This window comes from Ovis canadensis, chromosome 9 (assembly GCF_042477335.2).
Source record: "Ovis canadensis isolate MfBH-ARS-UI-01 breed Bighorn chromosome 9, ARS-UI_OviCan_v2, whole genome shotgun sequence".
In the NCBI taxonomy this organism is placed as follows: domain Eukaryota; kingdom Metazoa; phylum Chordata; class Mammalia; order Artiodactyla; family Bovidae; genus Ovis; species Ovis canadensis.
The window spans coordinates 86,830,869-86,843,757 of record NC_091253.1 but is presented as its reverse complement, the minus strand read 5'-3'; positions in this window follow the sequence as shown (position 1 = coordinate 86,843,757).

The window sequence follows — 12,889 nt, the reverse complement described above, 5'->3', positions numbered from 1 at the left end:
ACTGAGGCTCACTCTTGAATTCTCTCCTGCTCCAAGCCAAAGACCCTCACTTGGCATCCATCTCAGGAACTCGCCCAAGACCTGGGACATGACCATCCTCCCACGTGCCATTTCCCCACAACCTCTTTACGAAGGCCATGATATTAATAAATTTGCTTTTTACCCATCACTTTGCCTCTAGCTGCAATCCTTCTACACCAGCATCAAGAGCCTGAGCTTCATTAAGTCCTGAGACAAGTTGTGCAGCTTCAGTTGGAAGACTGTGTTTGAATCCCATCTGCGGTGCAGGTTCACTGAGGCTGCACCACAGACACAACACAAAGGCAGGGATCATGTTTTGACCACAGTCCCAGGTGGCTCAGTGGTAAAGAATCTGCCTGCCAAGGCAGGAGACACAAGAGGTGTGGGTTCGATCTCTGGGTTGGGTTGATCCCTAGAGAAGGAAATGGCTACCCCCTCCAGTATTCTTGCTTGGAAAATTCCATGGACAGAGGATCCTGGGCTACAGGAAGTGGAGTGGCAAAGAGTTGGACATGACTGAATATGCACGCACACACACTAGAGAGTGGAGTCGCCTGGTATTCCTACACTCTCTACCAGTGCAAGGTAAGTATGCTTCCCACTCTTTGGGGCTAAATCTGTGCCTAAAATTTCTATTAACTAATGGGGAGGGGCAGTTTATTGTTTCTGACACAATTTCAATAGTTTCATCTTGCAGAAAATCTAGGGGTTTTACTCCAGTAGAGGACTCTAGGGTTTCCCTGGTGGCTCAGATGCTAAAGATTCTGCCTGGAGTGTGCGAGACCCAGGTTCAAACCCTGGGTCAGGAAGATCCCCTGGAGAAGGAAATGGCAACCCACTCCAGTATTCTTGCCTGGAAAATCTCATGGATAGAGGGGCTTGGCAGGGCTACAGTCCATGGGGTTGCAAAGAGTCGGACATGACTGAGTGACTTCTCTTCACAGAGGACTCTGCTTAAGGCCCACTCACCTGGACCTGGTAATGAAACAGGAGGGAAGGGGGCAGAGCACAACCTTTAAAAGAAGCTGTCGTGAATACAATATAACCTTCTTAGAATGCATTAGGCTCAAGATGGCATAAGGTTGGACTTCCAGTGGAACTTGAGCCTTATTATACACTCATTTGTAATACATTAGCATGCTGAATGACACACAAACCCAGGTCACAACAGAGGCCAACCATAAAAGGCCAAAAAATGGGTGGTAGTCTGATTCCTGGAAATCCTTGCCCCTTCCTTGAAATAGTTAGAATAATCTGGTTAGAATGATCCTCCCACTTATTACCCTATAAAATTACTCAGCCCACAAAAACTAACCACCCCTTGTTTCAGGGCTGCTTTCACCTTTTGAGACAGACCGTATTCTGTCTACGGAATGCGTTATCTCTTCTAAATAAATACACTTTTAACCTATCACTTTGTCTCTCACTGAATTCCTTCTGCACTGACACATAAAGAATCTCAGCTTCTTTAAGTCCTGAGACCAGTATGCGATTTCAATTAGAGACAGTGAATTTGAGTCACAACCCATTGGATCAAGCCCCAGTCTGGGTTCTGGCTGGGTCGGAGTCCCATCTGAGTTGGGCAGTTTCTGCAATGGCTACTCAAGGAGAGGTCAGTCAGTTCAGTCAGTTCAGTCTCTCAGTCGTGTACAACTCTTTGTGACCCCATGGACTGCAGAACACCAGGCCTCCCCATCCATCGCCAACTCCTGGAGCTTACTCAAACTCATGTCCGTTGAGTCAGTGATGCCATCCAACCATCTCATCCTCTGTCGTCCCCTTCTCCTCCCACCTTCAATCTTTCCCAGCATCAGGGTCTTTTCCAATGAGTCAGCTCTTCTCATCAGGTGGCCAAAGTATTGGAGTTTCAGTTTCAATATCAGTCCTTCCAATGAATATTCAGGACTGATTTCCTTTAGGAAGGACTGTTTGGACCTCCTTACAGTCCAAGGATTCTCAAGAGTTCTCCAACACCACAGTTCAACAGCATCAATTCTTCAGCGCTCAGCTTTCTTTATAGTCCAACTCTCACATCCATACATGACCACTGGAAAAACCATAGCCTTGACTAGACGGACCTTTGCTGGCAAAGTAATGTTTCAGCTTTTTAATATGCTGTTTAGGTTGGTCATAACTTTCCTTCCAAGGAGCAAGTGTTTTTTAATTTCATGGCTGCAGTCACCATCTGCAGTGATTTTGGAGCCCTAAAAAAGAACACCTGCCACTGTTTCCCCATCTATTTGCCATGAAGTGATGAGACCGGATGCCACGATCTAGGTTTTCTGAATGTTGAGCTTTAAGCCAACTTTTTCACTCTCCTGTTTCACTTTCATCAAGAGGCTCTTTAGTTCTTATTCACTTTCTGCCATAGGATGGTATCATCTGCATATCTGAAGTTATGGATATTTCTCCCGGCAATCTTGATTCCAGCTTGTGCTTCATCCAGCCCAGCGTTTCTCATGATGCACTCTGCATACAAGTTAAATAAGCAGGGTGACAGTATACAGCCTTGATGTTCTCCTTTCCCAATTTGGAACCAGTCTGTGGCACGTTCAGTTCGAGCCAAGGTAGAGCTCAAGAAAGGCTGTCTGGAGGAAGCAGGCCTTGAGAAATAATAAGATAAGCCTAACAGAGAGGGACAGGTCAGAAGAGTCCAGGCTGGGAAAACAGCAGGAAGGAGGGTATGGAGGTGGGAATGACCCTTATTACCTGATTACCCATGCAGGCTCCAAGGTCAGGCAGCACACACAGGAGGGCCCTGGCTTTGGGAGCGGGAAGAGGACAGTATTGAGGGGGTGGGTGGAGTCGAGAAGAACTAACCCCTCTGCAGAATGCAGATGGAGGTGGAGAGGGTGGCGGGTGGAGTGAGCAGGGGTGGAGATGGCTCCTAGCGAGTCCAGTCCTCAGGTCTCAGCACATGGTCCAGGCACTGGCTCCCCTGAGGGCCGGCCTGGGGGAAGGGCAGCACTGGAAGGTTCTCACAGGGAATCTGGGGCAGAGACACAGGAGGGGACTGTCAAGGTGGAGAGGGCTGAACCTGGAAATGAGGTGGGGACGGGAGTGCTATGGGGGTTGCTGGGAGGGGGGATGCAGGGAATGTGTGTAACTGAAGTCACATGTCGAAGAGTGCCAGCAAATTCTTGCCCCCTGAAGCAGTGAGGGTTGGGTGTCAGGACAAGCAGAGTCCCCCAGTGATTAACAGGAAACACAGGCCCTGCCTGGGATGCACTCACAGTTTGGACAATTAGAGAAAACGTGACCAAAAAAAAAAAAAAAATTCAGTGAGTCTCCCCCAATCACTTTGCCAACAAAGGTCCATCTAGTCAAAGCTATGGTTTTTCCAGTAGTCATATATGGATGTGAGTTGGATGGTGAAGAAAGCTGAGTGCCGAAGAATTGATGCGTTTGAGCTGTGGTGTTGAAGACTCTTGAGGGTCCCTTGGGCTGCAAGGAGAGCCAACCAGTCCATCCTAAAGGAAATCAGTCTTGAATATTCATTGGAAAGACTGATGCTGAAGCTGAAGCTCCAATACTTTGGCCACCTGATGTGAAGAACTGACTCATTGGAAAAGACCCTGATGCTGGGAAAGATTGAAGGTAGGAGAAGGGGATGACAGAGGATGAGATGGTTGGATGGCATCACCAACTCAATGGACATGAGTTTGAGTAAGCTCCTGGAGTTGGTGTTCTGCAGTCCATGGGGTCGCAAGGAGTCGGACATGACTGAGCAACTGAACTGAACTGAACTGAACCCAATCTCCAGTTGGCCAAATTCCCATGGACCACTAGGGTTTCTGGACATGTCACACTGTGTTCCCCCTTCACCCCCCTCCATCTCTAAGCCAAAAACACACATTATTCCACAGGGCACCCAATAAATGTCCAGTCCTCCCCTAAATCAACTGGACCTCCCCTGTACCTTGGGAGGTGGGAGGAAGCAGCCTCAGCTGGAGTGGGGGTGGAGGCTGCAGGACCCTGTGTCAACGGCTCTGACCCCAAGTCTAGTCTGGTTTTCCATGAACAGTATCAGTAAGGCAAATGTGTCTGAATGAGATCCTGAGAATGTATCCAAGGATTAACATCCCAAAACTGATGCTGAGCTCAATGCTCTGAAACACATTTGTGCTCAGGGAAGATGTTTGCTAAGGTTTGGTTTTTATTTCCCCTGGAGCTGGTACACATCAGTGAGGCCTGCAGATAGTGAGTAACAGCACAAACAATAAATTTTAAAACAAACAAAATAAAAACTCCGAGAATGCTCATGCAGACCAGTGCTGGGCTATGGCATATGTGTTACTAAGACAGCAATGATTGGGGAGAAGATTCTATTACCTGCTCCTTGGAAGCAGTAGGTGGCTGACTGCTGATTGTATTAGTTCCTAGGTTATACAATTTTCCATATGTCACGTGCTTGTTGTCATTTAGTTGCCAAGTCAAGTCCCACACTTTTACGACCCCATGGACTGTAGCCTGCAAGGTTTCTCTGTCAATGTGATTTCCCAGGCAAGAATACCAGAATGGGTTGCCATTTCTTGCTCTAGGGGATCTTCCAGTATCAAACCCACTTCTCCTGCATTGGCAGGCAGATTCTTTACCACTGGGCCACCAGGGAACCCCCCATGTCACATGCTAAGGGTGACAAATGGGGTGAGAGCAGGAAAGTGAAGGAGGGTGGACTTAGGAGGAGGAATGGGGACTGTGGCAGGGGCTGTGGGCTTCCCTCCAAAATCTGTGTCTCTCTCCTTCTCACTGGGTAAGAGCTAGGCAGTATTTCCCAGCCCCTTCTGCATGCGGGGGTGCCCGTAACACTGACTTCCAGTCATAGCAGCATGAGATGCCTCTGAGAGAGCAGCATGCGTTCTTTATTTTCTGTTCCTCTTTCATGGGCCCCGGGTCTTGGGGATGTTGGAGCCACAGCTGGAAGAAGCCCAGGTCACTTCTAGGTCATGTGGCTTAGAGCCCCTGTTGACCTGGAACATCCCGCTGCATGCTATGTGATCTAGAATACACTTCCATGGTATCTGAGACAATGCATTTGGGGGTCTAGTCATTCAGGGGTTCAGTCCCCATCACTAAGACAGGGCCAATCAGCATGCCCACCACAGGAAGTTGGTGATAAGAGGAGGGCCAAAGAAACATGACTTTTCATGAGGGCTCTCTCCTAGGGCTTCTGGGGAAAGGGGTAGAGGACCCTGGAGCTGAGGGTCAAGACCTGGGACAGTAGAAGCTGGACCTCTGTGTAAAGCAGGGAAGGGTGAGTGGTCCCTCTCCCAAGTGAGGAGGAGGATCTCAGTGAGCAGGGCTCCCTTCTTGGACCACACGTGGGACAGAAGGAGGAGAGACTTTGAGTGTGACATTCACTCAAAATGCTCTCGGGAAATCAGGGTCTAATTCTTCACTGGAAGGACCCAGTGAGTGGGTTAGTCCCTCAGTTGCATCCTACTCTTTGCCATCCCATGGACTGTGGCCCGCCAGGCTCCTCTGTCCCTGGGATTCTTCAGGCAAGAATACTGGAGTGGGCTGTCATTCCCTTCTCCAGGGGAATCTTCCTGACCCAGGGATTGAAACTGGGTCTCATGGATTGCAGGCAGATTCTTTACCCAGTCCAGTTCAGTCACTCAGTTGTGTCCAACTGTTTGCAGCCCCATGGACTGCAGCACGCCAGGCTTCCTTGTCCATCACCAACTCTCGGAGCTTGCTCAAACTCCTGTGCATCGAGTTGGTGATGCCATCCAACCATCTCATCCTCTGTCGTCCCCTTCTCCTCCTGCCTTCATTCTTTCCCAGCATCAGGGTCTTTTCCAACGAGTCAGTTCTTCACATCAGGTGGCCAAAGTACTGAAGTTTCAGCTTTAACATCAGTCCTTCCAATGAATATTCAGGACTGATTTCCTTTAGGATTGGCCTGGTTGGATCTCCTTGCAGTCCAAGGGACTCTCAAGAGTCTTCTCCAGCACCACAGTTCAAAAGCATCAATTCTTTGGTGCTTGGCTTTCTTTATAGTCCAACTCTCACATCCATACTACTGGAAAAACCATAGCTTTGACTAGATAGACCTTTTTAGGCAAGGTAATGTCTCTGCTTTTTAATATGCTGTCTAGGTTGGTCATAGCTTTACTTTCAAAAAGCAAGCGTCTTAATTTCATGGCTGCAGTCACCATCTGCACTGATTTAGGAGCCCAAAAAATAAAGTCTCTCACTGTTACCTTTGTTTCCCCAACTATTTCCCATGAAGTGATGGGACCGGATGCCATGATCTTAGTTTTCTGAATATTGAGCTTTAAGCCAGCTTTTCCACTTTCCTCTTTCACTTTCATCTAGAGGCTTTTTAGTTCCTCTTTGCTTTCTGCCACAAGGGTGGTGTCATATGCATATCTGAGGTTACTGATATTCCTTCCAGCAATCTTGATTCCAGCTTGTGCTTCAATCAGCCTGGCATTTTGCATGATGCACTCTGCATACAAGTTAAATAAGCAGGGTGACAATATACGCCCTAGGCATACTCATTTCCCAATTTGGAACCAGTCTATTGTTCCATGTCTAGTTCTAACTGTTGCTTCTTGACCTACATACAGATTTCTCAGGAGGCAGGTCAGGTGGTCTGGTATTCCCATCTCTTTAGGAATTTTCCACAGTTTTTTTTGTGATTCACACAATCAAAGGCTTTGGTGCAGTCAATAAAGCAGAATTAGATGGTTTTCTGGAACTCTCTTGCTTTTTCCATGATCCAGTGCATGTTGGCAATTTGATCTCTGGTTCCTCTGCTTTTTCTAAATCCAGCTTGAACATCTGGAAGTTCATGGTTCACATACTGTTGAAGCCTGGCTTGGAGAATTTTGAGCATTACTTCGCTAGCGTGTGAGGTGAGTGCAATTGTGTGGTAGTTTGAGCATTCTTTGGCATTGCCGTTCTTTGGGATTGGAATGAAAACTGACCTTTTCCAGTCCTGTGGCCACTGCTGAGTTTTCCAAATTTGCTGGCATATTGAGTACAGCACTTTCACAGCATCATCTTTCAGGATTTGAAACAGCTCAACTGGAATTCCATCACCTCCACTAGCTTTGTTTGTAGTGATGCTTTCTAAGGCCCACTTGACTTAACATTCCAGGATGTCTGGCTGTAGGTGAGTGATCACATCATCGTGGTTATCTGAGTCATGAAGATCTTTTTTGTACAGTTCTTCTGTGTATTCTTGCCACCTCTTCTTAATAACTTCTGCTTCTGTTAGGTCCATACCATTTCTGTCCTTTACTGTGCACATATTTGCATGAAATGTTCCTTTGGTATCTCTAATTTTCTAGAAGAGATCTCTAGTCTTTCCCTTTCCATTGTTTTCCTCTATTTCTTTGCACTGATCACTGAGGAAGGCTTTCTTATCTCTCCTTGCTATTCTTTGGAAATCTGCATTCAAACGGGTATATCTTTCCTTTTCTCCTTTGCCTTTAGCTTCTCTTCTTTTCTCAGCTGTTTGTAAGGCCTCCTCAGATGACCATTTTGCCTTTTTGCTTTTCTTTTTCTTTGGGATGGTCTTGATCCCTGCCTCCTGTACAATGCCACAAACCTCATCTGTAATTCTTCAGGCATTCTGTCGTCTATCAGATCTAATCCCTTGAATCTATTTGTCACTTCCACTGTATAATCATAAGGGATTTGATTTAGGTCATACCTGGATGGTCTAGTGGTTTTCCCTACTTTCTTCAATTTAAGTCTGAATTTGGCAATAAGGAATTCATGATCGGAGCCACAGTCAGCTCCTGGTCTTGCTTTTGCTGGCTGTATAGAACTTCTCCATCTTTAGCTGCAATGAATATAATCAACCTGATTTCAGTGTTGACCATCTGTGATGTCCATGTGTAGAGTCTTCTCTTGTGTTGTTGGAAGAGAGTGTGCTATGACCAGTGGATTCTCTTGGCAAAACTCTGTTAGACTTTGCCCTGCTTTATTTTGTACTCCAAGGCCAAACTTGCCTGTTACTCCAGGTATCTCTTGACTTCCGACTTTTGCATTCCAGTCCCCTATAATGAAAAGGACGTCTTTTTTGAGTATTAGTTCTAGAAGGTCTTGTAGGTCTTCATAGAACTGTTCAACTTCAGCTTCTTCAGCATTAGTGGTTGGGGCATAGACTTGGATTACTGTGATACTGAATGATTTGCCTTGGAAATGAACAGAGATCATTCTGTCGGTTTTGAGATTGCCCCCAAGTACTGCATTTCAGACTCTTTGGTTGACTCTGAGGGCTACACCATTTCTTCTAAGGGCTTCTTGCCCGCAGTAGTAGATATAACGGTCATCTGAGTTAAACTTGCCCATTTCAGTTCATTTAGTTCACTGATTCTTAAAATGTCAATGTTCCCTCTTGCCATCTCCTGTTCGACCTCTCCTAATTTACCTTGATTCACCAGAGGTTTACCTTTACTTTTACTCAGAGGTTAAACAAATCAAAACAACAGGCTTCCTTTGAGGAGTTTGGAAAGAATGAAAACCCAAGGAAGAGCTGTCAGCATGCAGGTCACTGAGGTACCAGTGGCTCATTATCCCAGAGGCTCCTCTGTAAATTAGTCCCCCAAGGCACCCCTGGAAAGCGGGAACACAGAGGTCCTCAGGGGAGCCAGGAGCAGCTGGCCTCCATGGGGCCCCAAGGGACTGTGTGTAAAGGACCTGCCAGCAGCAGCAACAGGCTCATCCAGACCCTCATGAGAAAGGCCTAAGACTTGGGGGCTTGGATCCTGAGAGACAGCCCTTGAGGTTGAACTCATGCCCTTGATCATCTCCCCCTGTGACCTGGGGGGGAAAAGAGCACATTTAAATACATGTTAAATCAGTATGTGAATGACATTGCAACGATGCTCATGGGTACAGATCTGTAAAGACTGACTGTTGTGGAAAGACATTTTCAAACTGGAGGGAAAAACAAGATCATTTTCTCCAAAATATTCATTCAATAAATATTTACATAGGCATTACAAAGACAAACAAGGCTTACCTCCTGCCCTGCTGAGCTAATAAAATATGAGTGTGATTTTCCAAAATAGAAATATGTGTATCAAGAAGATGAAGGAGCAGTTCAATAAGGAAACAGCATTCAGGGAAGAGAAAGAAATGAAATATATTAATATTGAAGAACCGAATCATATGTGTACAACTAGTTCAATTATATTTCAGAATTATTCCAAAAGTTTACTGCAAATCCTATTAACTTTCTAAACAATTTGGCTTGACGTAAATGACATCTTTGTGTACTCTGAGCAGCGACCAAATTTTAACTGCCTGTAAAAGCCAAACAGTTGGGACTTTCCTGGTGGTCCAGTGTTTATGACTCTAAAGAAGAAGGGTGTGAGTTCAGGGAACTAAGATCCCACGTGCTGCATGGTAACAAAAAAGCCGTGGAATTACTTCCCTGTCCCGGAGAAGGTATGAACCAGGTGTTGGCACTGAACCCTAGCTGGTGGGCCTGAGGTCAGATTTTCTGTGTCCCCAGAGGGTGGAGAAGGATGGAAAGGCTAAAAGGTGAGGACAGGAAGGAGGCTGGAGAACTAGGCTTTTATACTTGAGGAGGCTCTTGGTCTTCTTGAAAGAATCGCAAATCCCCAGCACAGCTTAAGCACTTTCGTTAAAACACACAATATGCAAGGTAAAATTAAGTTTAAAATACTATTTACAAAACTAAACATGCACTTACCCAGCAACTGGTCTCCTTGAAAACTTAACTTTCATACAAAAACCTGCACACAGATATTTATAACAGCTTTATTCATAATTGCCCAAACCTGGAAGCAACCAAGATGTCCCGTGGTAGGTGAATGGATAAATTGTGTTACCTCCAGACAATAAAGTAGTACTCAAGGATAAAAGAAGTGAGCCACTAAACCATGAAAAGACATGGAGGAAACTTAAAGGTATATTACTAAGTTAAAGAAGCCGATTTAAAAAAAAGCTCATTATGGGTTGTATAATTCCAACTACTATTAATATATGTGATATTCTAGAAAAGGTGAAATTATGGACAATAAAAAGGTTAATGGTGCCAGGGGTTGGGATAGGAGGTGAGAGGTGAGGGACTGGAGGAGAGAGAGGGATAAACCTGTGAAACAGGGGACTTGGCGGGTGGTGGGGGGCAGTGCACCTGTTCTCTGCAGAACTGTAGCGGTGGATACGTGTCATTATACATTTGTCCAAATCTTAGAGTGTACAGCATCAAGAGTGAGCCCTCATGTAAACTATGGACTCTAGGATTTCCCTGGTGGTCCAGTAGCTAAGACTCCATGCTTGTAATGCAGGGGTCCGGGTCCCACCCTTGCTCAGGAAACTAGATTCCACGTGTGGCAACTAAGGGTTTGAATGCTGCAGCTAAAGATCCCATGGGTGGCAATGGAGATGGAAGGTCCGTGTGCTGCAACGAAGACCCAGCACAGCCAAATAAATAAATAAAATAAAAAATAAACTATGGACTTGAGTCAACAATAATGTGTCAGTATTGGTTCATCAATGATAAGGAATGTGACTCACAAATGCAAGGTGTTAATGAGGGGAAACTGGGGCCACGGGGAAGGATATGGCAGCTCTGCATTTGCTGCTGAGGTCATTCGGTCCTCATTCCTTTCATTTCAGCTCCCAAAGTGTCAAATCTAATGGTTTGAGTAGCTAAAACAGAGCTATCGGTGCCGGTGACAGAAGTTATCCTCATTATTTAATTTGAACTAAGGGAGTAAGTTCACGGGGTTCTCAAGGCAATAATACTGAAGTGGTTTGCCACTGCCTTCTCCAGAGCACTAAAGAATTGGTGCTTTTGAACTGTGGTGTTGGAGAAGACTCTTGAGAGTCCCTTGGACTGCAAGGAGATCCAACCAGTCCATCCTAAAGGAAATCAGTCCTATTCATTGGAAGGACTGGTGCTGAAGCTGAAACTCCAATACTTTGGCCATCTGATGTGAAGAACTGACTCATTGGGAAAGATCCTGATGCTGCAAAAGATTGAGGGCAGAAGGAGAAGGGGACAACAGAGGATGAGTTGGTTGGATGGCATCACCAACTCGAAGGACATGAGTTTGAGTAAGTTCTGGGAGTTGGTGATGGACAGGGAAGGCTGGTGTGCTGCAGTCCATAGGGCTGCAAAGAGTCGGACACAACTGAGCGACTGAACTGAAGGGGTAAATTGACTTCCCAGGTGGCGCTAGAAGTAAAAAATCTTCCTGCCAATTCAGGAGACATAAGAGACGTGGGCTTGATCCCTGGAAGAGGGCTTGGCAACCCACTCCAGTATTCTTGCCTGGAGAGTCCCATGGACAGGAGCCTGGCGGACAGGTCCATGCGGTAGCACTGAGTCGGACACAACTGAAGGGATTTAGTACATTACACATAGTGCACAAAGCAGTGAGTTACCACTAGTCTGCACCGACTGGCGGGGAGGTGGTAGGAAGCCAGCCCCAGAATTCTGACCTGCCAGGAGGGTTTGCATTCTGGTGCTTGGCCAATTCAGTGGCCTGAATGCTGGCTGTGGGTCCCTCAGTCTCCTAGCCCTCCCCTTCCCTGGCCGAAGATGAATGAGAAGAAGCAGGGCTGACAAGGGAGGCTGAGTGGAGCCTGTGAGGAAGTTCACAGGGTCTGGCAGCTGTGGATCTGGCCTGGAGTCCCAGGTCTCCCCTTACCCATCTGTGAAATGGGGCAATAATAGTACTTACATTATGGGGATCATGAAGTGAGATGCGAGTTATAAGACAATGAGCACAAAGCCTAGCAGCATGCTGAAAAAGTTTAACATGTGTTTTATTAAAATAAAATTTGTTTTATACTCACTGATTATTACTAAATTAAATTATAATAATTATTATTGTGATTATGCTTCCTTTCTCATGGGTTTTGGCAAGAAATACCCCCAAAGGACAGAATATGTATAAATACGTGCTAGAGGTCAGAGCAGAGACCACAGACAAGAAATGGCAGCTTTATGATTACAGTGTTATGTTATTTTGTTGACAAAGTTACTAGAAAATCCCATTGGGTTTGCATTGTATTATTTAGCTCTGATGGGCAGCCATCACCCAGGTTACAGGCATCTCGCTCTCTGGCTGCGTCCATACTCACTCCAGTGGGATGGGAGCATCTTTGATGAGGCGACAGCACAGGACTTCATACATACGCAGCCCCGGACACAAATGGGCCACCGGGTCTAGGAAGGGAGACGACTACTTTATTCACAGGCCTCCAAGGTGACCGACTGTCCTGGGGCCTAGCAGGCGTGGCCTCTAGCAGACTCTGCCTGGGGGGCAGAGATGACCTCTAGACTCTGGGCTGCTGGGCCCACTGTCCTTGGTATTTCTTGCTTTGGATTGTTGGGGTGCAGGAAGGAGAATGGGAGTGCCTGAGGATCAACTTCTGCTGCCGTGGAGGGCTTGCCTCCATGCTCTGCACGCCCAGGACCCTTTTCAAAGACCTGGTCCAAGGAGTGATATCAGGAGAGAAGGCGACTCTGGCCTCAGACACAGAAGATGTCCAGCGGCACGTGCACAATCAAATCGCTGCATCTTTCCATCCAGGCATCCAGGCATCCAGGCACGAGGGCCCACTCTGATGTGTCAGCCTCTCACTGGCTTGGCAGGTACTGCAAACAGACTCCGTGACTTGGTCACCAGGTGTCTGGCTCTTCTGTGACTGTGAGGAAGATCTGCAGAGAACGTTCACGGGGAAACCAGCTCCCAGCCATGGGGAACAGGGACAGACTATGATTTGCACTGGGCAGAGAAGACCAAGGTCCTTTCACATCCCCAGCACTTCTGTGACTCTCTGGTGAGCAAAGAGAGGCAAGGGGGTCTTAGTCAAAATGGGAGAAAACAAAGGCCAGGTCTTTCCAGGGGCATCGCTTCTCTGAGTG